The following is a 20,212-nucleotide window of genomic DNA, read 5'->3' as shown; positions in this document are numbered from 1 at the left end:
TAAAATGAAATAATTATCCTTATTTTCTTCCATACAATATACTGTGGAGACCTCTGTCTTTCTGTCACTCCATCCTGTTCACTCTGTCCTTTTATCTTTACCTTTCGCTTGCTCTCCCTCTCCTATCCATTTAATGTCCCCCTCTCCACCTTTCTCTGTCCTATCTCTTCCCCTCTGCCTCCCCCTTCTCTCTTTCTATTCCCCCCTACCTCCCTCCCTCCCCCTACCTCCCTCCACAGATGACAATGCTCCCTTCAGGCTTAAATTAGGCCTAGCCAATTAGGGAGCTATCATTCCGCTCCAGCAAACTCACAAGGTCATTGTTACCGCCCAGCAACTGTAGGACAGGGAGAGCAGAGAGAGTTGGGAAAGGGGGAGGAGGGAGGGATAGGATGGGGGAGTGGACCTCTGCCCAACATCCCACTAACATCACTAATACATATAGTATGTCCTGATATGCCTAATATCTGTCCTTAATCCAAGCAATGAGGAAGTGGACAATTCAAATTATGTAAGGTGGTAGTCATGACGTTAAATTATTCTTAGTCTTTCAGTTTAATATGAAAGTACTACATGTTCTAACAGTACAGGATAAATAGTATTAGAAATTAACAGATGATAAATCGTCAACAGATAAATAGAATCATTGCGATTAGACTTAATCATGCTGCAAAGCTGAACTAGACTTCATTTAGACTTTAAATTGTATTGTAAATGTATGATAACATTTTTTATAATGTATAAGTTTAAGTATATGTAGTTGGAGCCTCATATACATTTTTTAATAACACTCTGTTGGTCTGTTTTGCTGGAAAACAGTCCGATTTTTTGTTGTTCATATTTACTTTAATAATATCTTTTGTACCCTTTTTGTCCTACAGGAACCCAGTAGATGGCACATCTGAGGCAGGCTCATGATTGAAAGAAGGGAAGTAAACAGAATATTTGGATGATTGTGAAATAAGACTGTGAATCCCTTCACACGACACAACACCAAACCCCTTGTTGAACTGGTTGATTTGACCTTTTCAGATTCCTCCCTCATTCTACCACTGAAGGTGTGGGTTCATACCACCCAGAGAAGTGTTGCTCTGCTCTCATTGAGCCCTTCACACATCAAGAGTGATGACCCTTGACCTGCATTCAGAGTGAGATACACAGACACACTTGCAGAATCTCACCAGATGACATCACAAGCCACCATGGGGTTCCATTGACAACCAGAGGTCACCTTGATGACTAAGGTCAACATGAGGACTAGGTTCACCTTGACAACCAGGGCTCCTTGACGACAGGGGGTGGTTGACAATAAAGGAAAAGGCTGTAAGGAGAACACACAGGTTATTTATGTCTGGTCTACAGTACATCCATCCACAGTAGGCCCACCACAAGGCCACTGCTGGAGGGAGCAACAATCAATCCAAACAACTTTCCTATCTACTAAACTCACAAAGATAGTCCACGTATAAGGCTGTATGTGACATTCTAGCCATAGTTACAGTGACGTTATAGCCATAGTTACAGCTAAGAACACATTCAAACATGGAGTTATTTGACTTTAGTCTATGACCATGTGGGTGTGTGAGTGTGTGAACTCACAGCTGGATGAAAGTCTGATGTATTGATCCAGCTAATGCAGGGAGGAAGGGCCCGAGGCCACAGCAATCAATACACTCCTAATGATGTATGGGTGTGTGTGGAGCCCCCCAAATCTACAGGGGTGTATATATACCTCGTCCCACAGGGAACTCACACAAACTCTTACACACAGACCACAACTCCACCACACACTGACACACAGCTGCACACACACACATGTTCTCAAATTCCCCAGCACTTTAAAAATTACATAGCCTTGTACTTATCGTACATACTTTACGGAAACTTCACAAACCTACGCACCCACATGCTGAGACCTAACACCTTTGTGACCAGAGTAGATGTGTGAATGGGACATGCATTGAACGGCTGTTGCTCTTCATGTCAACAACACAGAACATGGGCAATGGATATGACACACACATACACTGGACCAAGATAAAGAGGACTACGCTATTAGGACATAGAAAACATTGTAAGTATAATATTCTCTCTCTCTCTTGCTCTGTAGGACTGTTGGATCAGTTGGTTTCCTGTCTTTCATCTGTTTCGTCTGTCCCTACCAACCCCACCTTCACTCCCTCCCCACAAAGGGCTCTTCCCTCTGCTGTCACTTTGCTGTAGGTGGAACTCTGGATACCATTCATGTCTGGTCCTCTCCCTATGAAACTAAATAACATGTTGAATGTGCACTTACATCAAATGTCTTAAACCAGTTTATACCACCGTTTTTTATTTGATAAATTGTTCATGTTGATGTCCAAATTCACCTTTTCCTGATGTTTCTTTTTTCATCATCTCTCTAACTCTTAACACCAGCACACAAATGATCTGTCCTAAAAACCCACTCATATCTGTCTCCTTTCAGGCAGAAGACAGGATGGCTGCATGGGGTCCTGTTTGGCCAGGGGCTGTGTGATATGTTTGATATTCGGTTGTTCTCCTGCGTAATCAAGTCAACTAAATATCAGACATATTCCTACAGAGCCTGGCACACATCTACAGACCCTGGGTTTCTAACAGGCCAGGCGAGTCAGATAATCAGGGTTTGTATTGTTTGTAAATAATTTTAAAAATGCTTTATTCATGAGCTTTGATTTGACTTTATTCTAAAGAGTGATCCAGGTTTTGAATAGTGTGCTATAGTGTGCATGGACATATTGTAAGTTAATATGAAACAAACATTTCTAGTTTATATCTTTTAATTAACATGATTAAAATAACCAATTGACAACATTCAGGCAATGTAATGTAGTATTAGGCTGCTTAGATTTCCTTAAAAAAATATATCTATATTATCTTTGCTATTGCATCTACTTTGAATAAAGACGGTTAAACCTGACTGATTGGAACATGTTGCCACAGTGTGTAGACTGTGTATACTGTGTATACAGAAAACATTGAACAAATGAGAACTGCGGAGGTGTGAGGGTTAATGTCGTTTGATGTCAGAGTATTGGTGTGCACCTCCAGTTTGGCGGCTGCCAACAGACTCCGCCCACAAAACAAACAACCATTTACAGTTCACTACGGTTTGTCCATCAACAAATGCAAATGTGCCTTTTTTTGGGCTGTACAGCGAATTGTATCTGGTTGTCAGGTCACTGAGGGTACAGTTGACTTTTACTATCTGCAATAGTTTATAACTATTATATAGATATCAGGTGCAGATATACCAAATCCGCTGTTGATATCTAAATTGGGACTGATGCACTTGCACAAAGATTGTGTTATCCCATGTGCACTAATCAGGAGTGAACAGTAGGCTAATTATAATGGCACCTTAGTACAGTTATGAGCCATGGTCACAGCAGCCCATCCCAGTCCCACAGATAGGAAGTGGTCCATGGTCATAGCAGCCCATCCCAGTCCCACAGATAGGAAGTGGTCCATGGTCATAGCAGCCCATCCCAGTCCCACAGATAGGAAGTGGTCCATGGCCATAGCAGCCCATCCCAGTCCCACAGATAGGAAGTGGTCCATGGTCAGAGCAGTCCATCCCAGTCCCACAGATAGGAAGTGGTCCATGGTCATGGCAGTCCATCCCAGTCCCACAGATAGGAAGTGGTCCATGGTCAGAGCAGTCCATCCCAGTCCCACAGATAGGAAGTGGTCCATGGTCAGAGCAGTCCATCCCAGTCCCACAGATAGGAAGTGGTCCATGGTCAGAGCAGTCCATCCCAGTCCCACAGATAGGAAGTGGTCCATGGTCAGAGCAGTCCATCCCAGTCCCACAGATAGGAAGTGGTCCATGGTCAGAGCAGCCCATCACAGTCCCACAGATAGGAAGTGGTCCATGGTCAGAGCAGTCCATCCCAGTCCCACAGATAGGAAGTGGTCCATGGTCAGAGCAGCCCATCCCAGTCCCACAGATAGGAAGTGGTCCATGGTCAGAGCAGTCCATCCCAGTCCCACAGATAGGAAGTGGTCCAAACTGTGGAGGCTGCTGATGTTGCCTCTACATTTAAGAGGATGCACGTGGATTGGCCTTCCAAAAACTCCACATCAAATTATCAAACCTCATGGAAACAGTAATTATCAAACCTCACGGAGACAGTAATTATCAAACCTCACGGAGACAGTAATTATCAAACCTCACAGAGACAGTAAAACTGAGATATTTTCCTCTCTCGTTGTCTCATTTCCCCTCCCTCCCTAGCTGTCTTCCTCCCTCACTCACTCTTTCTTCCTCTCTTCCCCCCTTGCTCTCTCTGTTGTTCTCTTTTTCTCCCTCACCCTCTCTCCCTCTTCTCTCCCTTACTCACCCCTCTCTGAATGCAGAGATATTGCGAGAAGTCTTCGGCAGGCTATTTTTATCTTTTAATAATCATATCTTTGACTTAGTTTGGGAATGAAAGACTTTCCACATTACTTCCAGACACTAAGAGTTTTTGCTAGTCGCTAAGCAACAGCTAATGTGATTAAGGATAGTGAGTAATATCATCATGTGTGTGATGCATACATGCAGTGGTGGAAAAAATATCCAATTGTCATGCTTGAGTAAAGTAAAGTAAAGATACCTTAATAGAAAATGACAAGTAAAAGTCACCTGGTAAAATACTACTTGAGTAAAAGTAAACATTTTTTTTGTTTCAAATATACTTAATTAAGTATCAAAAGTAAATTTAATTGCAAAAATATACTTAACTATCAAAAAAAGCATGAATAATTTCAAATTGCTTATATTAAGCAAACGGCACAATAAAGTTTTTTAAATTTACGGAGAGCCAGGGGCACACTCCAACACTCGAGATATAATTTTTTGAAAGAAATGTAGATAAGTAAAAGTTGTCAAAACTATAAATTATAAGGGGGTAGATCAGCTTTAATATTGCAGATAGAATGTAGCTTCCATCAATGTAATTGTCTGCATCACTTCCAATCCCCCATATATTTTTTTGCAAATATATATGCACATATAAACTCAGCAAAAAAAGAAACGTCCCTTTTTTAGGACCCTGTCATTCAAAGATAATTCGTAAAAATCCAAATAACTTCACAGATCTTCATTGTAAAGGGTTTAAACACTGTTACCCATGCTTGTTCAATGAACCATAAACAATTAATGAACATGCACCTGTGGAACGGTCGTTAAGACACTAGCAGTTTACAGACGGTAGGCAATTGAGGTCACAGTTATGAAAACTTAGGACACAAAAGAGGCCTTTCTACTGACTCTGAAAAACACCAAAAGAAAGAGGCCCAGGGTCCCTGCTCTTCTGCGTGAACATGCCTAAGGCATGCTGTAAGGAGGCATGAGGACTGCAGATGTCCGTACTGTGAGATGCCTAAGACAGCGCTACAGGGAGACAGGACGGACAGCTCATCGTCCTCGCAGTGGCAGACCACGTGTAACAACACCTGCACAGGATCGGTACATCCGAACATCACACCTGTGGGACAGGTACAGGATGGCAACAACAACTGCCCGAGTTACACCAGGAACGCACAATCCCTCAATCAGTGCTCAGACTGTCCACAATAGGCTGAGAGAGGCTGGACTGAGGGCTTGTAGGCCTGTTGTAAGGCAGGTCCTCACCAGACATCACCGGCAACAACGTCGCCTATGGGTACAAACCCACCGTCGCTGGACCAGACAGGACTGGCAAAAGATGCTCTTCATTGACGAGTCGCGGTTTTGTCTCACCAGGGGTGATGGTCGGATTCGCATTTATCGTCGAAGGAATGAACGTTACAACGAGGCCTGTACTCTGGAGCGGGATTGATTTGGATGTAAAGGGTCCGTCATGGTCTGGGGCGGTGTGTCACAGCCTCATCGGACTGACCTTGTTGTCATTGCAGGCAATCTCAATGTTCATCCTGACTTGACCTTCCAGCATGACAATGCCACCAGCCATACTGCTCGTTCTGTGCATGATTTTCTGCAAGACAGGAATGTTAGTGTTCTGCCATGGCCAGCAAAGAGCCCATAACTCAATCCCATTGAGCACGTCTGGGACCTGTTGGATCGGAGGGTGCGGGCTAGGGCCATTCCCCCCAGAAAGGTTCGGGAACTTGCAGGTGCCTTGGTGGAAGAGTGGGGTAACATCTCACAGCAATAACTGGCAAACCTGGTGCAGTCCATGAGGAGGATAATCTGTTGTTTATACACATTAATGCTCTTTCTTCTTGAAATTGTCTGCACTTACCACCTTGGGTGTCCTGATAACACTCACAAAACAACACACACACACACACAGGAGATATAGAGATCTATGGTGCAGCTGTGAAACCATATTGATATATTCTGTCCTATCCTGGATAAGCAGCATCTGATAGATATTCATATCGTCTGACATCAGAAAACCCACCCACCCAGTATACACTACTACCCACATCAGTTAAATTGACATCATTGTGATGTGCAATACATGTTTCCTAAAGCTCTCAGAAGCATGCACAGAGTGGTGCAAAGCAGTTAAGTACAAATGCTTTAAAGTACTACTTAAGTAGTTTTGGAGGGTAAGCCAGACAAAATTAAACAGCCTATTTATATAATGAATATGAATTCAGAAGACAGAAATGATTAGATATTAAAGTATTAGACCTCTCACTAAAGGCTTCAGTCATACAAAAGTTACACTTAAATCAGAACTGGTTCACTAGGAAATTAAAGATTTTTTTTATACCTTTATTTAACTAGGCACGTCAGTTAAGAACAAATTCTTATTTTCAGTGACGACCTAGGAACAGTGGGTTAACTGCCTATTCAGGGGCAGAACGACAGATTTGTACCTTGTCAGCTCGGAGGATATGACCTTGCAACCTTTCAGTTACTAGTCCAACCCTCTAACCACTAGGCTACCCTGCTACCCTGTCTAACCCTATGTTAAAAAATTGCATTTTCCCTTTATTCAGATTACAACCTTGCACTTTCAGTTATTTGAAAAGGAAATGATCTCCCAAATATTGTTATTTTTAAAACAAGCCATAGAAAGTCGGTTTCAATTTCAATTTAATCCACCAGAAAAATCAGAACAATAAATATTGTGGTTAAACTCAAATATACTAATAGATTTTCTTTTGTGTTTTTTGGGGGGAAAACGTGTTTAAAAAAAGTTTAATCCCTGCAAATTATATCATAAATAGGACTGGTGGAGTTATGTCACACATGCAGCTAACAGAAATATATAGAAATGTCTGCTCTACCCAAAATTACAAACAACTAATTGCACAATTACTGCAAAAATGGAAGAAGAAAGAGGCCCTGAATTAAATGGCATAATTGGCTAATAGTAATAGTGTGGATAACATATATCTACATAATTAGATGGCTGCATGTTTCTAAGGTATTTAATGACATTCATTATAAAGGTCAGTGAAACACAGTGATGCCATACTCACAAACACATTTTAAAGCTACAATCCTTAGTTACTACATCCATTTTAGGACTTAATGATATACATTATAGCCATTGGTTCTTGAAGAATATAACTTCTAAATGCCTCAAGGGCTTAGTTCAACTGTCATACAGCATCTTAACCCAAAATATAGGCTTGTTATACTCCAATGTTTGTAAACAAAGTCAATGTAAACAAACACTGTACAGCCTCAAAACATGGTTATAACTATCATGTTGATATCATGGATGGCCAGTCCTTGCATACATAGCTCTGTCTATGAATTTAAACATGGTTATAACTATCATGTTGATATCATGGATGGCCAGTCCTTGCATACATAGCTCTGTCTATGAATTTAAACATGGTTATAACTATCATGTTGATATCATGGATGGCCAGTCCTTGCATACATAGCTCTGTCTATGAATTTAAACATGGTTATAACTATCATGTTGATATCATGGATGGCCAGTCCTTGCATACATAGCTCTGTCTATGAATTTAAACGTGGTTATAACTATCATGTTGATATCATGGATGGCCAGTCCTTGCATACATAGCTCTTGCTTTAAATTTGAAAGTGATTTCATTTCTCCAGGCATCCCTCAGCTTTTTACCAAAACACAGGCGGGGTTAGCCGCTTTGTTATTGTTTCAGGATCCCAGCTTTAATGACTCATCATAAGTGATAGAACCTCTTGTTATACATAATAATGACTGATATGCATGAATGTATTAATGTAATTGCATCATAAAGCAATTGTTGGACAATGCAGCCATTAAACGACTTCCTCGTAATCTAAATTAAAGTGCATCTGCTAAAGAAATATGTGTTAACAAGAAATGTGTGGAGTGGTTGAAAAACGAGTTTTAATAACTACATTTACATTTACATTTAAGTCATTTAGCAGACGCTCTTATCCAGAGCGACTTACAAATTGGTGCATTCACCTTATGACATCCAGTGGAACAGTAGTGCATCTAAATCTTTTAAGGGGGAGGGGGGGTGAGAGGGATTACTTTATCTGACTTCTGACTTCAACTCTATATAGCAGAGAAGGTTGGTGGAAGGAGCTATAGGAGTACGTCTGGTATAATGAGTGGTCATATTATGTGGTCTTACAACATGGTCCCTCAAATATTGCAGACACCTTCTCTCAATGACTTTCCCTCCCTCATAAACACACAAGGGTGCACACACACATATACAAACGCAAACCAAACACACACACATGCACAGAAACCAAACACTCATCTGCTGTCCGTGATGGCATAGGTTAATGGTTACTATACAGCTACATTGATAGAGATCACCAGTGGTTTAACTCTCTGAAGCCACATGATCACCAGTGGTTTAACTCTCTGAAGCCACATGAACACCAGTGGTTTAACTCTCTGAAGCCACATGATCACCAGTGGTTTAACTCTCTGAAGCCACATGAACACCAGTGGTTTAACTCTCTGAAGCCACATGAACACCCGTGGTTTAACTCTCTGAAGCCACATGAACACCCGTGGTTTAACTCTCTGAAGCCACATTATCACCAGTGGTTTAACTCTCTGAAGCCACATTATCACCAGTGGTTTAACTCTCTGAAGCCACATTATCACCAGTGGTTTAACTCTCTGAAGCCACATGAACACCAGTGGTTTAACTCTCTGAAGCCACATGATCACCAGTGGTTTAACTCTCTGAAACCACATGATCCCCAGTGGTTTAACTCTCTGAAACCAAATGTTACATCCAGTTTGGGGTATCCATAAAAATGGTCTCATAACTGCTTCCTGGGGCAACTGTTATCTGAGTGAGTCCACACTGTTTGCACAGGGACAATCACTGCAGGGAAACAAGAGAAGATGACGAAGACAAGTCATAACGGTGTGTGTGTGTGTGTGTCCCCAATGCATAGAAGGATAATCATAAAGAGAGTGAGAGATGGACCTATAGAGTTAGGGGGGGGACAGATACATAGGTTGTAAACTATGAAACACACCCCTTTTCTCCCTCCACTATATAAGCCCTTGACAAAAATGTAACCTCCAGTTCCGAGGATGTGAGGACGACGGTCCGATGTCAGAATGGTTCAGATAATAACTACAGAACGAAGCCAACATCAGCGTGAGCTTTGGTTGCGAATGGTATGAAATTTGAACTCTTATTCACTACAGAAGTGATACTTCCTAGCCGTTGAGTTAGCAACAGCAGCTGCAAACGAAGGTTAGGAAGGAACAGACAGAGTATCTCGTCTATCACACAACGACGTTACTGCAACGTATCCAATTGACCACCAGAGACATTCTTCAAAGGACAAAGGATTTCGGTTTGGCAACACGGCCTTCCATCTACCACCAACCTACCGAAGCGCAGCTCAAAGTAAATGTTTATTGCATTTTCCTTTTCCAAATGGGCGGTAATTTAGAATGCATAAGATACTGTATTTACAATAGCACAGCTTCTTCCTTTGTCCCTCAGTCTTCCCGCTCTTTCACTCAAACCCTGCCCTTTTCTTTTGTGTAACCAGCTGTCATATCTCTTCCACCCTCTAGGGACGTTTTCCTTTATGACGTCATTTGTAATCAAGGTATAATTCATTCTGTGTATATGTAATTCTGTGTGATTAGTTAGGTATTTAGTAAATAAATAATTAAACCCAATTTTGTATTGCTGATTCAACTTGTTAGCCAGGGTGCGTGAAGATAACCAAGAATTTACAACTTTCAGATGAGACTGAATTAAGGTGACGATTAATATCGACTGCTATTGATCTCTTTAAGAGTTAATTCAGAAGATAACAACTCTATAAATATTATTTTGTGGTGCCCCGACTCTCTAGTTAATTACATTTACATGATTAGCTCAATCAGGTATTATTAATTACGTAGAAATCATTTTATAGAATAGCATGTCATACCACTTAATCCGGCATAGCCAAAGACACAACAAGATTATAACAGAACATGGCCAAGATGTTCAAATGTTCATAAATGACCAGCATGGTCAAATAATAATAATAACAGTAGTTGTCGAGGGTGCAACAAGTCAGCACCTCAGGAGTAAATGTCAGTTGGCTTTTCATAGCCGATCATTAAGAGTATCTCTACCGCTCCTGCTGTCTCTAGACAGTTGAAAACAGCAGATCTGGGACAGGTAGCACGTCCGGTGAACAGGTCAGGGTTCCATAGACGCAGGCAGAACAGTTGAAACTGGAGCAGCAGCACGGCCAGGTGGACTGGGGACAGCAAGGAGTCATCATGCCAGGTAGTCCTGAGGCATGGTCCTAGGGCCCAGGTCCTCCAACAGAGAGAAAGAAAGAGAGAATTAGAGAGAGCATGCTTAAATTCACACAGGACACCAGATAAGACAGGAGTAGTACTCCAGATATAACAGACTGACCCTAGGCCCCCGACACACAAACTACTGCAGCATAAATACTGGAGGCTGAGACAGGAGGGGTCAGGAGACACTGTGGCCCCATCCGATGATACCCCCGGACAGTGCCAAACTTGCAGGATATAACCCCACCCACTTTGCCAAAGCACAGCCCCCACACCACCAGAGGGATGTCTTCAACCACCAACTTACCATCCTGAGACAAGGCAGAGTACAGCCCACAAAGATCTCCGCCACGGCACAACCCAAGGGGGGGGCGCCAACCCACACAGGAAGGTCACGTCAGTGACTCAAACCAAACAAGTGACGCACCCCTCTTAGGGACGACATGGAAGAGCACCAGTAAGCCAGTGACTAAGCCTCTGTAATAGGGTTAGAGGCAGAGAATCCCAGTGGAAAGAGGGGAACCGGCCAGGCAGAGACAGCAAGGGCGGTTCGTTGCTCCAGAGCCTTTTCGTTCACCTTCACACTCCTGGACCAGACTACACTCAATCATATGACCCACTGAAGAGATGAGTCTTCAGTAAAGACTTAAAGGTTGAGACCGAGTCTGCGTCTCTCACATGGCTATTCCATAAAAATGGAGCTCTATAGGAGAAAGCCCTGCCCTCCAGCTGTTTGCTTAGAAATTCTAGGGACAATTAGGAGGCCTGCGTCTTGTGACCGTAGCGTACGTGTAGGTATGTACGGCAGGACCAAATCGGAAAGATGGGTAGGAGCAAGCCCATGTAATGCTTTGTAGGTTAACAGTAAAACTTTGAAATCAGCCCTTGCCTTAACAGGAAGCCAGTGTAGGGAGGCTAGCACTGGAGTAATATGATTTTTAAAAAATGTGGTTCTAGTCAGGATTCTAGCAGCCGTATTTAGCACTAATTTAAGTTTATTTAGTGCTTTATCCGGAAAGTAGAGCATTGCAGTAGTCTAACCTAGAAGTAACAAAAGCATGGATTAATTTTTTTGCACAATTTTTGGACAGAGTGATTTTTGCAATGTTACATAGATGGAAAAAAATCTGTCCTTGAAACAGTCTTGATATGTTCGTCAAAAGAGAGATCAGGGTCCAGAGTAACGCCGAGGTCCTTCAGTTTTATTTGAGACGACTGTACAACCATTAAGATTAATTGTCAGATTCAACAGAAGATCTCTTTGTTTCTTGGGACCTAGAACAAGCATCTCTGTTTTGTCCGAGTTTTAAAGTAGACAGTTTGCAGCCATCCACTTCCTTATGTCTGAAACACAGGCTTCTAGCGAGGGCAATTTTGGGGCTTCACCATGTTTCATTGAAATGTGCAGCTGTGTGTTATCCGCATAGCAGTGAAAGTTAACATTATGTTTTCGAATGACATCCCCAAGAGGTAAAATATATAGTGAAAACAATAGTGGTCCTAAAACGGAACCTTGAGGAACACTGAAATTTACGGTTCATTTGTCAGAGGACAAACCATTCACAGAGACAAACTGATATCTTTCCAACAGATAAGATCTAAACCAGGCCAGAACTTGCCCGTGTAGACCAATTTGGGTTTCCAATCTCTCCAAAGAATGTGGTGATCGATGGTATCAAAAGCAGCACTAAGGTCTAGGAGCACGAGGACAGATGCAGAGCCTCGGTCTGACGCCATTAAAATGTAATTTACCACCTTCACAAGTGCAGTCTCAGTGCTATGATGGGGTCTAAAACCAGACTGAAGCATTTCGTATACATTGTTTGTCTTCAGGAAGGCAGTGAGTTGCTGCGCAACAGCTTTTTCTAACATTTTTGAGAGGAATGGAAGATTCGCTATAGGCCCATTTTAGTTTTTTATATTTTCTGGGTCAAGGTTTGGCTTTTTCAAGAGGGGCATTATTACTGCCACTTTTAGTGAGTTTGGTACACATCCGGTGGATAGAGAGCGGTTTATTATGTTCAACATAGGAGGGCCAAGCACAGGAAGCAGCAGAATCGAAATATGTTAACAGGGAAAGACCATAGTAACACTGCAAAAAGACTATAAATCATGGTGAATAACAATATAACACAGGGTGCAGTCAAAATAGCAATAGCCTTCAATTCCTACTTTATTGACTCTGTCAGGGTACTGACACAGAACCCCTCCACTGGTTTCTTCATCTCAGTGTTAGTGAATGACGCTCAACTCGTCTTCGTCATAAGGGAGATTTCTGAGTCAGAGGTGAACAGGGTAATTAGCACACTAAAGAACTCTAAAGCAAAAGATGTGTTTGGGCTGGACTCTACCTTTCTTAAAAACTACAGAGAGTCACTCATTGGCCCCATTACTAAGGTCACCAACACATCTATTGGTCAGGGGGTGTTTCCAAGGGTATGGAAGTCGGCCATAATAGCGGCCATCTTTAAATCGGGTGACCCTGCTGACTTGAGTAACTACAGGCCCATTAGTATACTACCTGTGGTGTCGAAGGTTGTTGAAAAGTGTGTAGCAGAGAAACTGATTGCCCACCTCAACAACAGTCCCTTCACATTACACTCCATGCAGTTTGGCTTCAGAGCAAAACACTCCACAGAAACGGCCAACTGCTTTCTTCTGGAAAATGTCCAAGATGGACAAAGGGGGCGTTGTTGGGGCTGTGTTTCTGGACCTAAGGAAGGCTTTTGATACTGTTAACCATGAGGTTCTCATCACAAAATTGTCCAAGTTCAACTTTTCCCCCGATGCCTTGAGATGGCTGAAATTCTACCTTGAAGGCAGTACTCAGTGTGTCAGTGTGGCATCATTCCAACCTCTCTTTTAAAAAGCAGGTGAAAAAGGTCATTCAAATAACCAAATTCAACCTAGCTAATTTCCGATTTAAACAAAAAAAAATTGACTACAGAGGTAGCAAAACTGTACTTCAAATCTATGATACTCCCCCACTTAACATACTGCTTGACTAGTTGGGCCCAAGCTTGCTGTACAACATTAAAACCCATTCAGTCTGTCTACAAACAGGCTCTCAAAGTGCTTGATAGGAAGCCAAATAGCCATCATCACTGTTACATCCTCAGAAAGCATGAGCTCCTGAGTTGGGAAAATCTTGTGCAATACACGCAATGCATGTTTTGTATTCAAGATCTTAAATGGCCTGGCTCCCCCTCCACTCAGTACTTTTGTTACACAGAAAACCCAAACATATGGTAGCAGATCCACAAGGTCTGCCATGAGAGGTGACTGTACTACTACCACCATTACTACTAGTAGCACTTCTACTACCGTTACCACTAGTAGCACTTCTACCTTTATCTCTACTGCTACCATTACCACTAGTAGCACTTCTACTTCTAATATCCCTACTACTACCATTACCACTAGTATCATTTCTACCTCTAATATCCCTACTGCTACCATTACCACTAGGAGCACTTCTGCCTCTAATATCCCTACTACTACCATTACCACTAGTAGCACTTCTACTTCTAATATCTCTACTACTACCACCATTACTACTAGTAGCACTTCTACCTCTAATATCCCTACTACTACCATTACCACTAGTAGCACTTCTACCTCTAATATCCCTACTACTACCATTACCACTAGTAGCATTTCTACTTCTAATATCTCTACTACTACCACCATTACTACTAGTAGCACTTCTACCTTTATCTCTACTGCTACCATTAGCACTTCTACTTCTAATATCCCTACTACTACCATTACCACTAGTATCATTTCTACCTCTAATATCACCACTGCTACCATTACCACTAGTAGCACTTCTACCTTTATCTCTACTGCTACCATTACCACTAGTAGCACTTCTACTTCTAATATCTCTACTACTACCACCATTACCACTAGTAGCACTTCTACTTCTAATATCCCTACTACTACCATTACCACTAGTAGCACTTCTACTTCTAATATCTCTACTACTACCACCATTACTACTAGTAGCACTTCTACCTTTATCTCTACTGCTACCATTACCACTAGTAGCACTTCTACTTCTAATATCCCTACTACTACCATTACCACTAGTATCATTTCTACCTCTAATATCTCTACCGACTACCTACTATAACTAATTTATAACGGTCATCATCACCATTACATCACAACTACCATCATCATTACTACTACCACCACCACTATCCCTACCATCATTAAACTACTATCATTACCGTCACCCCTACTACCCGTACAGCTCCTATTTGAAATAATAATCACAATATTAATAATAAATCTCTCTCACTCACTCCTCTCCAGCAAAAGCGTCTGAGTTTGGCAGTGAGTTGTGGAGGTGGGAGGAGCCAGCTCTTGGAGGAGGGGTCTGTCCCTGTGTCACTCCTGGAATCACCATTGAGCTGTGTGATCGGCATGGCAACGGGAAACTCCCAAGCACTACTGCCCCATTCCACTAAGAAGTGGGCAGACTCTGTGGGGAGGATTCTACAGAGGTACACACATTGCAGTATCATAAAGACAGAGTGCAGTCAAACAATTGAGACATTCCCAAAGGTTTTGAGACTTGAGGCTTTTCCTATTTCAATTCACTGTTATGGTGTTACACTTCTTCTCTGCAGCTCTGAAATGAGACTAACTGGTTGTTTCAGCACAGTCTATATTTACCATCTCTTACACTCTCCAGGAAAGGTCTTCGATTCATCACAGAGTCTGAGATCGGATTGGCTGCCATCTATGTCAGCTGTGACAAGTACTGCAATCCCTCCAATCAGAAGGCTGACTCAGGTGGGTGGGCCTCTCATACGGTGAATCATAGTCTCAGTTTTTATTTTGAGTTCCTGATTTTATAATGATATGGATTTATATAGTGGAGTCAACACTTGTATCGTTGTTAATCTTGATCCAAGATGGCGTAGCAGTCGGACGTGTGTTTTGTCTTGTCTGGTGTAAATATAGTTTTCCTCGTTTTTTTCTGTATATATTTCGTACATATTTTAATCTCACTTTCCAACTACAGGCTGAATATACTCTCCTGCAACCCGCATCACCCAATGTGGTACGGATCTGCTTTTTCTATACTTTAGAACCGGAACCCCCATCAGAAGCTAGCCAGCTAACTAGCTACTAGCTAGTACTCAGTTAGCCACTGCTAGCGGTCTTCAAAGTTAACTAGGACACCAGCGCGACATCAACCCAGAGCATATCAGACTGCCTTTCTCTACCACATCTCCGGATTCCTACCGCAAACTCTGAACCTTTACACCGGATCATCGCAACTAGCTAGCTGCAATCCGAGTGGCTACTCCTGGCTAACGTCTCTGTCCCAAAGCAAGCACCAGTTAGCCTTGAGCTAGCCTCGAGCTAAGCCCATCTCCCGACTTGCCGAAGAGGTCCAACAGCAAATTGTTGGGCTACAATACCTCTTTTGCCAATTGGCCTGGACCCTTTACTGCCGACACGGAGCCCCGCCGATCCATCACGACTGGTCCGCCGACATAATCGTCCGAGGTGGTTTCAACAGGCTTTTCCGTTGCGACATCGCCAAAGATCCATCTGCTGGCCAAGGCCCGCGAGCTTTCTGAATCGCTGTGTCTCCAGCTCACCTAGCGTACTAGAGCACCTGTAGCATACTCCTGGGCTACAATTACCCGGGCCCACGACCGGTCTGTCGATGTCACCGCATGAAGAGGAATAAACAGACTCACCCCATCGCGACGTCCCCCAAAGGTTAACTCTCTAGCCCTCGCTATCTCCCTGCTTGCTAATTCGGCCTGCTAACGGCTAGCTTGTCTTGCTCCGGTCCGCTAACTGCTACCTTGTCTAGCCCGGGCCTACGAACTGTTAGCTTGTTAGCACAGGCCTGCTAACCGTCTGAATCACCGCGTCCCAAACACTCTCTGGACCCATTTACTTTCTATCTCTTTTTGATTTTTAATTTGTTTATACCTTCCGGAAACCTGCCTCACCCAATGTGATACGGAATCGCTATTACTTTAAATTTTTTATTTATTTTTTATGACACACTCAAGAACCTCCAGACGCTAACCAGCTAACTAGCTACAAGCTATTTAGTCATTGTTAGTTTTTTTTAAAACCTGGATAACACTCGCCAGTCCAGCTTCCCTGCCCATCCACCGCTGCCCCCTGGACACTGATCTCTTGGCTACATAGCTGACGCACGCTGGACTGTCCATTAATCACGGTACTCCATTCTGCTTGTTTGTTTTATCTGTCGGCCCCGTTGCCTAGTCAACGCCATTTTACCTGCTGTTTGTTGTGCTAGCTGATTAGCCTCGCCAACTGTTTTTAGCTAGCTTTCCCAATTCAACACCTGTGATTACTGTATGCATCGCTGTATGTCTCTCTCAAATGTCAATATGCCTTGTATACTGTTGTTCAGGTTAGTTATCATTGTTTTAGTTCACAATGGAGCCCCTAGATCCACTCTTCATACCCCTGTTACCTCCCTTGTCCCACCTCCCACACATGCGGTGACCTCACCCATTACAACCAGCATGTCCAGAGATACAACCTCTCTCATCATCACCCAGTGCCTGGGCTTACCTCCGCTGTACCCGCACCCCACCATACCCCTGTCTGCGCATTATGCCCTGAATATATTCTACCATGCCCAGAAACCTGCTCCTCTTATCCTCTGCCCCCAACGATCTAGGCGACCAGTTTTGATAGCCTTTAGCCGCACCCTCATACTACTCCTTCTCTGTTCCGCGGGTGATGTGGAGGTAAACCCAGGCCCTGCATGTCCCCAGGTACCCTCATTTGTTGACTTCTGTGATCGAAAAAGCCTTGGTTTTATGCATGTCAACATCAGAAGCCTCCTCCCTAAGTTTGTTTTACTCACTGCTTTAGCACACTCTGCTAACCCTGATGTCCTTGCCGTGTCTGAATCCTGGCTCAGGAAGGCCACCAAAAATTCAGAGATTTCCATACCCAACTATAACATCTTCCGTCAAGATAGAACTGCCAAAGGGGCGGAGTTGCAGTCTACTGCAGAGATAGCCTGCAAAGTAATGTCATACTTTCCAGGTCCATACCCAAACAGTTCGAACTACTAATTTTGAAAATTACTCTTTCCAGAAATAAGTCTCTCACTGTTGCCGCCTGCTACCGACCACCCTCAGCTCCCAGCTGTGCCCTGGACACCATTTGTGAATTGATCGCCCCCCATCTAGCTTCAGAGTTTGTTCTGTTAGGTGACCTAAACTGGGATATGCTTAACACCCTGGCAGTCCTACAATCTAAGCTAGATGCCCTCAATCTCACTCAAATCATCAAGGAACCCACCAGGTACAACCCTAACTCTGTAAACAAGGGCACCCTCATAGACGTCATCCTGACCAACTGGCCCTCCAAATACATCTCCGCTGTCTTCAACCAGGATCTCAGCGATCACTGCCTCATTGCCTGTATCCGCCACGGAGCCGCAGTCAAACGACCACCCCTCATCACTGTCAAACGCTCCCTAAAACACTTCTGTGAGCAGGCCTTTCTAATCGACCTGGCCCGGGTATCCTGGAAGGACATTGACCTCATCCCGTCAGTTGAGGATGCCTGGTCATTCTTTAAAAGTAACTTCCTCACCATTTTAGATAAGCATGCTCCGTTCAAAAAATGCAGAACCAAGAACAGATACAGCCCTTGGTTCACTCCAGACCTGACTGCCCTCGACCAGCACAAAAACATCCTGTGGCGGACTGCAATAGCATCGAATAGTCCCCGTGATATGCAACTGTTCAGGGAAGTCAGGAACCAATACACGCAGTCAGTCAGGAAAGCTAAGGCCAGCTTCTTCAGGCAGAAGTTTGCATCCTGTAGCTCCAACTCCAAAAAGTTCTGGGACACTGTGAAGTCCATGGAGAACAAGAGCACCTCCTCCCAGCTGCCCACTGCACTGAGGCTAGGTAACACGGCCTCCACCGATAAATCCATGATTGTCGAAAACTTCAATAAGCATTTCTCAACGGCTGGCCATGCCTTCCGCCTGGCTACTCCAACCTCGGCCAACAGCTCCCCCCCCCCCGCAGCTCCTCGCCCAAGCCTCTCCAGGTTCTCCTTTACCCAAATCCAGATAGCAGATGTTCTGAAAGAGCTGCAAAACCTGGACCCGTACAAATCAGCTGGGCTTGACAATCTGGACCCTCTATTTCTGAAACTATCTGCCGCCATTGTCGCAACCCCTATTACCAGCCTGTTCAACCTCTCTTTCATGATTTAGATGCACTATTGTAAAGTGGCTGTTCCACTGGATGTCATAAGGTGAATGCACCAATTTGTAAGTCGCTCTGGATAAGAGCGTCTGCTAAATGACTTAAATGTAAATGTAAATATCGTCTGAGATCCCCAAGGATTGGAAAGCTGCCGCAGTCATCCCCTCTTCAAGGGGGGAGACACCCTGGACCCAAACTGCTATAGACCTATATCCATCCTGCCCTGCCTATCTAAGGTCTTCGAAAGCCAAGTCAACAAACAGGTCACTGACCATCTCGAATCCCACCGTACCTTCTCCGCTGTGCAATCTGGTTTCCGAGCCGGTCACGGGTGCACCTCAGCCACACTCAAGGTACTAAACGATATCATAACCGCCATCGATAAAAGACAGTACTGTGCAGCCGTCTTCATCGACCTTGCCAAGGCTTTCGACTCTGTCAATCACCATATTCTTATCGGCAGACTCAATAGCCTCGGTTTTTCGGATGACTGCCTTGCCTGGTTCACCAATTACTTTGCAGACAGAGTTCAGTGTGTCAAATCGGAGGGCATGCTGTCCGGTCCTCTGGCAGTCCCTATGGGGGTGCCACAGGGTTCAATTCTCGGGCCGACTCTTTTATCTGTATAAGTGCGTCTGCTAAATGACTTAAATGTAAATGTATATCAATGATGTTGCTCTTGCTGCGGGCGATTCCCTGATCCACCTCTACGCAGACGACACCATTCTATATACTTTCGGCCCGTCATTGGACACTGTGCTATCTAACCTCCAAACGAGCTTCAATGCCATACAGCACTCCTTCCGTGGCCTCCAACTGCTCTTAAACGCGAGTAAAACCAAATGCATGCTTTTCAACCGATCGCTGCCTGCACCCGCATGCCCGACTAGCATCACCACCCTGGATGGTTCTGACCTTGAATATGTGGACATCTATAAGTACCTAGGTGTCTGGCTAGACTGCAAACTCTCCTTCCAGACTCATATCAAACATCTCCAATCGAAAATCAAATCAAGAGTCGGCTTTCTATTCCGCAACAAAGCCTCCTTCACTCACGCCGCCAAGCTTACCTAGTAAAACTGACTATCCTACCGATCCTCGACTTCGGCGATGTCATCTACAAAATGGCTTCCAACACTCTACTCAGCAAACTGGATGCAGTCTATCACAGTGCCATCCGTTTGTCACTAAAGCACCTTATACCACCCACCACTGCGACTTGTATGCTCTAGTCGGCTGGCCCTCGCT

The 20,212-nt window shown here is 43.7% G+C and overlaps 1 pseudogene; it reads left to right on the top strand.

Annotated features, from left to right (window-relative positions):
• The first annotated feature begins 3,400 nt into the window (after positions 1-3,400).
• LOC135563605 (nibrin-like) overlaps positions 3,401-20,212 on the top strand; it is a 22,486-nt pseudogene continuing 5,674 nt past the window's right edge.

This window comes from Oncorhynchus nerka, linkage group LG3 (genome assembly GCF_034236695.1).
Source record: "Oncorhynchus nerka isolate Pitt River linkage group LG3, Oner_Uvic_2.0, whole genome shotgun sequence".
Classification (NCBI taxonomy): Eukaryota; Metazoa; Chordata; class Actinopteri; order Salmoniformes; family Salmonidae; genus Oncorhynchus; species Oncorhynchus nerka.
This window is presented reverse-complemented; position numbering and strand designations above follow the sequence as displayed.